The following is a 7550-nucleotide window of genomic DNA, read 5'->3' as shown; positions in this document are numbered from 1 at the left end:
GGGGGTCCATTTTTAGTTTCAAGCCATATATTTTGGCTGCCAACATGTTGATGTTGTTAAAGGCAAGTTTTATCACAATGAGCAGGAATAAAAGTATTCCCAGGACAAGAGGGGCTAGCATGATCAAGCTATATATGCCATTCTTGAAGCTTGACTAAGATGAAAATACTGGCATCAGGCAATGAATAATTTTATCAGCATTATCTGGAGTATCAAAGCTCAGTGGAGCAGCATTCTTTAAATTCATAATCTTGGTATGCAAAGTTAAAACGTTCAGAGAGGTGTTAGAATTATACCGAATACCCTGCAAATGTCTTTGAACTTTCTCCCAGTTATAGTGACTGTCATTGTAAATTTTAGAAGTAGCACAAATCCTTTGGTGTTTAGCATGACACTGGAGATGGCTTCTTACTCTTAAACTCTGAGCCTCCTCTCCAATAATTTGAATAATATCATAAAGATTATCAATCTGTTGTTCCAAATGCCTACCTAAGTACTCTTGAATACTCAGAACATTAGTAACACTTTTTGCTAAATGATTAACAAAAGTAGCTGTCTTAACTTCTGTGTCAAAACAATTGCAGAAGTAGTGGTGTTAGCTATTAACCAGTTAAAGTGGCTATACCAGCAACAATCAAGCCCACTACCCTCTTGTTTCTGCTTAAAGCCTGACTCATTTCTTCCAATATTTGTAAGCTTTTTTTTTTTTTCGGAATACCAAGGCCTTGTGATATTCACAGGTGATAATACAAAACCTGATTGATAGACCACTGTAACAAACGTGCCAGGTTTCAATACACTAACATCATTAGAAAGTATACAACCAATACAACTTACATTAAACACCATGAAGAAACAAAAGTTAGTGTAACAGTATCAATTAATAAAAGATTAAGAGCCTTAACACAGGTACTAACACTTGTTCAAAATCCAGATTCTGTCCCAATTTTATCTATTGCTAATGTAACTTCATACAAGGCAGCTTCCAGTTTTCAAATATATCTCTGAAAATGTCTAGAACCAGCCTTCCAAATGAAGACTATCTGACCCGTCCAGCAGGTCTAGTTATTCGAGGGTCTCGAGGGGACCTTCTCCTAAGAACCAAATTGGGGGGCAGAGAGAGACGAGAACCTTGTGCGAATAACGACACGGAAACGTTTTGAGTGGCATCAAGGTTCCAATGTATTAGCCAGGCCCAAGGTTTAAATGCACAAGCAAAAGGGGAAGTGCCTTTCAGCAGGAGGGTGAGGCAGTAGAATTGCACAAGCAAAAGGGGAAGTACAGGTACTTATCAACGGGAGGGGTGGGGCAATAGAATTGCACATTTAGGCAGTTACACGGGGAAGCAGGAACTTGGTGGTATCAGGGTGTGGTCAGGACATCTGGCGCTGACTTAGGGCTGGAACATCCTGTGGTTGTTCTCGGAACGGTGTGTCGTGGCCCGCTTTTGACCCCCTTTTCTTCTTGGGGGGAGAGGCCCAATTCAGAGATCAGGACAATTGTGTTGTCTTAATAGCTCCCAACAACTATCATTTCCAATATTGGATTGATTTCTATACCAGTCCATGATTGAGTCAGAATAACTGGTCGCATTAAAGGAAAGAGAAGAGTCATCATAACTGACTAAACACATCTTTTTCTTTAATCCTATTGTACTTGTTTTTAGTTGGTTCTTTATACATTTCATATCATGCACCCCAATCCCACTCATTTCCCCCTCCCCTTGTATCTGCCCTCCACTCTTATGACCTCTCCCAACCTTTCCCAACAGAGGGAGAAGAAATCTTATTGTGGAAGCTGTAGTATGTCACAGTACACCCTTTGGGCCACACTTCTTTGCTTACAAATATTCATTGCAATGATTTATTGGTCTGATACAAGATCTCTGGCTTTTACAAATAATCTATCAATACTAGAACCTCATTGGGTAGATCTCAGATATCCTTTTGTTAGCCTGTGCAGGACCAGCCTTTTCATGCATTCCAGCAGTTCATCAATTGTAGATATTGAGGTGGGCCAACTCGAAGATCTGAGAGGTATATGAGCTGGCCAGTCTGCCAGCTCTCCTGCACCCACACCACTAGGGTGAGCTCTCTTGCCCTGCCCTAGCTGCTCCATCCATGCCAGCTCTCTGATCTCATGCCCTTGTACCTGGCTCACCCACACCCCCACTGCCACTAGGATGAGATCTATGGTGCTGCCCAGGCAAGCTGTAGGGTTTGCTCTCCCTAATGCTGCAGTAGGTGAGGGCCAGGGTCAGCTTTCCTGCTTTAATGACCTTGGGGCTAGATCTCCTGCTACCTGTAGGTGACAAGGGGTGAAGAGGGAGAAGGGCATCTCTCCCTTGCCCACGTCACCACATGGCAGACAAGTGGCAAGGCCAGCTCTCCCATGCTCACACCCTCAGGGTCAACTCTACTGTGATGCCCTGGTGAGGTGTGGGGCTTGCTCATTTGAATGCTGCAGCTGGTGAGGGGCAGGGACAGCTCTGGTGCTTTCATGACCCCAGGGCCAGGTCACTCACCTTCCCTTGGAGGTGAGGTGTAAAGAGGGAGGAGGATTTCTCTCCCTTATCCAGACAAGTGACAGGGCTGGTTCTTTAGCACTCATGCCCTCAGGGCCCACTAACTGGCAACTCCTACAAACAGGGCAAACCAGCTCTACTGCACTTCCTAAAACTTGTAGGGACTGCTCTCCTGAGTACTATAGCTGATAGATATGGGGTCAGCCCTCCTGCTCTCATATCCTAGGGCCAACTCTCCCACAATGCCCAGGCAAAGGGTAGGGCCAGTCTTCACAGCCCTTAGACATAAACATGTCCCCAGGTGGTATCCCAGACCAGGGACATCTGCCTGTCCTTTGGTGGCAAGAGATCCCTGCTTCTGTAGGACCATGTATCTAGATGTGGCGCCAAGTGTCAGCACAGCACCCCACCATGATCCCAGGTGGCGGCACAGGTTACTCACACCAGGCTGTTTCTCATTACCCTTCTGTCTCCAGTTCTGCCTCTCTTCATTGTGCCCAAATCCTTCTGTTTCTCTTTCTCTTCCTTGCACCTCTTAGTGACGTGAGGGCCGTTCAGTGTCTGGAGTTGTCTCAGGAGAGCTGTGTCCCACCCATGCATATGACAGTCAGGCACAGTCGGCCCCTTCAGGCCTGCCTGGCACCGGACTGGTGGTCATCTCAGGCTCACTTTTTTCAGGGAATGTTAGGCTAGTAATCATTCAGAGGTTCACAGGTCAGAACACTGAGCACAGACATAACTTCTCTCCTCTCTGTCAACTACTAACATACATGACACAGCAGCCACGCCTGCAATACCTCTGGGGGACCTATTTTACTCTTGAAGACAAATAGAATGCCAGTACTCCTGGTGCCTGTTCTAACAGCATGCCTACTAAGTTCTAGATCGTATGATAGACCATTTAGTCCTTACACGCAGTGATACCTGAATTCTGCTTGAATTGATTTTAACTCTTCTCACCTGCATGGTAGTGTTCCCAACGTGCTATCTGTGAGTGTTCTCCTTCCTGGTAACAGTCAGAATTTGCTTCTTTTGCCTTTTAAATTTAGTTCAATGTTTAATTGTATTACATGTATTAATCTATTAAGTGTGTGTGTACTATGGTGCACCCATGGAGGGTCTGGGGACAATCTATGGGAATCAGCTCTTTCCTATCATGGGGATGCCAGGGATCAAACTCAGGTCACTAGACTGGCAGCAAGTGCCTTAAGCAAGTGAACGGTCCCACTGGCCCCTTGTTCAGTTTTGAATCTTAAAGTACTTATGACCCACTCTGCAGCAGAAGATACATGGAAGGCACCTCGCTTCCGCATCAGAGCTGTTTGTTGCCCTCTCCCATCCCTTTGGGTAAATATTTTCATTTCTGGTTTATCTTTTACTTTCCACAGAAAGTGAGAGAATGTGTGCACAGGGTTCTACTTCTCTCTCCCACCACAGAGGTAACATGCTATCTCTGTCCTGTCTCCTCTTGACTTTTGTTTTTAATCAAAAGCATCTTTTGGAAGTCACTTTGTGACAGGTCATGGAGGCCTCTATAGTGGTTTCATGTCTGTATGATACTATGTGTTAGAAGGAGATACCCTAGTTTTAGGGGCTCACATGAGAGGACATTGAGTTGTTTCCATTTCTTTTCCTTTTATTTTATTTTTATTAATAATTATATTGTCATAGTGAGTGGTTTTCATTGTATAGTGTTTCATTTTTGTAGAAGTATATCTTAGTATTTTTAATGTCCATGGGTGTATTCAATTGCTAGGGCTGCATAATAAAAATGTCCTAGACTGTATGGTTTCAGTAACAGAAATCTATTTTTCCAGAGTTTTGGAAAAGAGCCAGGGGCCATGAGCAAGGTGCCATGGAAAACAGCCTATCTTCTTATCTTTCAGATGGCTATCCCTCCCTGTATCTTCTCCTGGCCTTTGTAAATTATCTGTGTCTTAATCTTCTCTTAAAGGCTTTAGAGTCAACACAAATAACATTATTTCACCTTATGAAACTCCTTTAAGGTTCCCTATCCAAACAGTTCCGTTTCATTTTACTGAGCTTTGGCATATGAATTTGAGGTTGCTACAAATCAGTCTACAACAAAGAATAGACACTCAGCACTCACTGTCCAATTCCACCTCACTAGGTTTTTGTGAAGTTTTGTGCTGACACCAGTAGCCACACACTTATTTTTAATGTTCTTAAAATACAGTTCTTTCAGAAGTATTGCTTATCAGCAGCCACACTGAGAGTGGTTCCTCTCATACTGAGGGTATAATTTTATTCCTCCAATTCCAGGACTCCTTGATGAGAAACTCAGGCTCCGTTTCCACAGATTCCATTTACCCTGGCATGCTTTTCCTTTCGACCAACTGCTTATACAAAACCGAACAGAAACAGCTCTGCAGCCAACCAGGATATACACGTGCACACACACACACACACACACACACACACACACACACACTACTGAGACTCAAATGCTTTCTCTCCACCTAACTGGTCATTTACAGATTCCTTGCTTTGCACATCTCCTCTGCTAAAGACTTGATTCTGAGTGTGGCACAGGTGAGTTTTCTGAACTAACGGGAAAATGCACGTGGGTAAACACGTAGATGGGTCCTGAGGGAGCCAGGTCTCCAAGGCTGTGAAAGGAGAGAAGGTTTGACCATGCTTCATTCTAGAATGTGGAATGGGAGGCACAGGTATGTTTAGGATGCAGGAAATAAGAACTAAGTATAATTCTTCCTGACCTCTGTTCCTTACAGTTGAGCCTCATTCTAGGGATTGTACCTAGGGAGAGAGTAACACTAGCCATTGTCACAGCTACTTCTGGACTCCAAGATGTGGCTTACACACAGTGTGATCGGTAGTTCTCAGGGGCCAGCAGCCTTCCAGGCCCCATCACCGTGCACTGATGTGCAGTGTTAGCTCTCTAGTGCCTCCCCCTCAGAGTCTCTCTGTGATAAATAATCTAATATTCTAGTATTCTTGGTATTTACTTTTGCAAGTGAGAATTTATTCTAAAAAGTTTTCTCTAGGAATGTTCTGAATTTCTAATTTTGAATTTAAGAAAAACACCTTTTCTCTATTTTAGTTTACATGGCATAGCTATTGATATAATTTGATCTTAACTGTTCACCATAAGCTCATTTATTAAAATCCAGGTTCCCAGAATGTGAGCTTACATTTTTGATATAGGTATGAAAGTGCACTACCTTCAAGAGAGGTTATCTAGCAGAAGGAAGTTAGGACATCAGAGGGGTAGCCTTGGAAAGGATACTGGGATCCTGGACTCACCTTTACTTCTTTCTGCATCCCAGCTGCCAATGTATTTCTTCTCCATCCTTTTGCCAATTTTTGTAAAGTAGGGTCTTTCAATGTAGGCTACACTAGATTCAATATCACACTCCTTGTATTTCCCTCCTGAATGAATGGGATTAGAGGTACATACCACCATACCCAGATTTACCTTCCTCTTAAATTGATTCTCTCAGATAAGTTGTCATAGAAGCAAAAGGCTAACTAAAACAAAAATCTATGATAAAAAAAAAAACCCAAAGATTCTTTCCTGTGTGCAGAAGTGTGATATTGTATACCTGTTTTTTCTTAAAACTCAACAAACAAATTTTCAGTGATGGGGAAAATCGAGAATATATGCTCATGCACCAATGACTAACACTTTTGGAAATAAATCAAGGAATATTTATTAAGACATAAAAACAAAACCTCACAATCAGTCATCCCATTTTTAGAAATTTGCTCTGAAATGTCAGGCTTATTTTATTATATTTACAATATTTGCAAACCTTCATCAAAGCATATTAAAATGATCAGGGCTAGGGATATATCTCAGTGGTGCCAGAACCGGCACAGTAAACTCAAAGCCACCAGCACCTGCACAGTATGTGCAAAGCCAGGATTTGGTCCCAAGAAGAAAAAAAAAAAAAAAAAAAAAAAACAAAGCAAATAACAGCATCAACAATTTCAGATGCCACTAACAGAAGATAGCATGAATGATGGTGTCAGTATCCAGCCGGGTACCTCTGCCACTTGGCCTTATATAGACAAAGATGCATGGGAATAGAGGAGAGTGAGTTGTACTACTCTACAGGGATTACGCTGAAATACCCTACAGGGAATGAGTTGCAGTACCCTTCAGAGAACAAGCTGTAAAACCCTATAGGGAAGAAAATACTAGACCAGTTCTCAACCTTCCTAATGCTGTGACCCTTTAATACAGTTACTCCCATTGTGGTGACCCCCCCCAACCATAAAATTATTTTTGTTACTACTTCATGACTGTAATTTTGCTACTGTTATGAGTTATAAGTATCTGATATTTGGGTGGTCTCAGGAGACCTCTGTAGAACGCTTTTTAATGCCCCCAGGGGTCTCAACTCACAGGTGGAGAACCAGTACGCTAGAGTTTGTTGTCCTCTCCAGAATCTGCATAAAATACTTCTGTATAATGCACCAGCAGACACTAGCAGTGTTTTTCATGGCAGTGGGATTCAGGTTGAGGAACGACACTGAGAAGAGAATTCTAAGATCTTCTCCTTTTCTTTTTTAAAAAGCTACGTTTTATGAATTTAAATTGTGTGGGTATAAAGGGGTGTGGTGTGTGCTGGGCTCTGCACAGGCCTCGATGCACATGTGGATGTCTAAGGACAACTTACAGGAGTTAGTTTTGTTCCCACAATGTAGGTACTCAGGTTATCAGTTTTGGTGGTATGCACCTTTACCTGCTGTGCCATTTGCTAGTCCTAAGATTTGAATTTCCCTGTGAATGTATTCCTCTTAATAGTAATATTTTCAATAAGCAATTTTCCTTCTTTCTTTCTCTTCCTCCTTCCCATTCCTCCCACTTCTCTTCCTTTCTTCTTCCTTTCTTCTTCCCATCCTTTTCTCCCTTGACTCCATTCACTCCTTCCCTCCTTCCTTCATCCCTCTCTTCTTCCCTTTCCTCCTGAGATGCTCGGGATGAAGTACTACTCCCAGAAAAAGAAGAGTGGTTTCCCATATCATTACTTTTAAGTAA

General features: G+C 42.6%; 1 non-coding gene across 1 annotated transcript; it reads right to left on the bottom strand.

The window, feature by feature from the left end:
- Window positions 1-3204: 3204 nt before the first annotated feature.
- Window positions 3205-3331, bottom strand: LOC115030766 (small nucleolar RNA SNORA17). The gene has a single exon (XR_003836360.1). It is a non-coding gene; the product is annotated as a small nucleolar RNA SNORA17 (small nucleolar RNA).
- Between the last annotated feature and the right edge of the window lie 4219 nt (window positions 3332-7550).

The sequence above is a fragment of the Mus caroli genome, unplaced genomic scaffold (genome assembly GCF_978045245.1).
Source record: "Mus caroli unplaced genomic scaffold, Mus_caroli_1 scaffold_3, whole genome shotgun sequence".
Lineage (NCBI taxonomy): Eukaryota > Metazoa > Chordata > Mammalia > Rodentia > Muridae > Mus > Mus caroli.
Note: the sequence above shows the minus strand (reverse complement) of the source record. Positions and strands in the feature narration are given on the sequence as shown.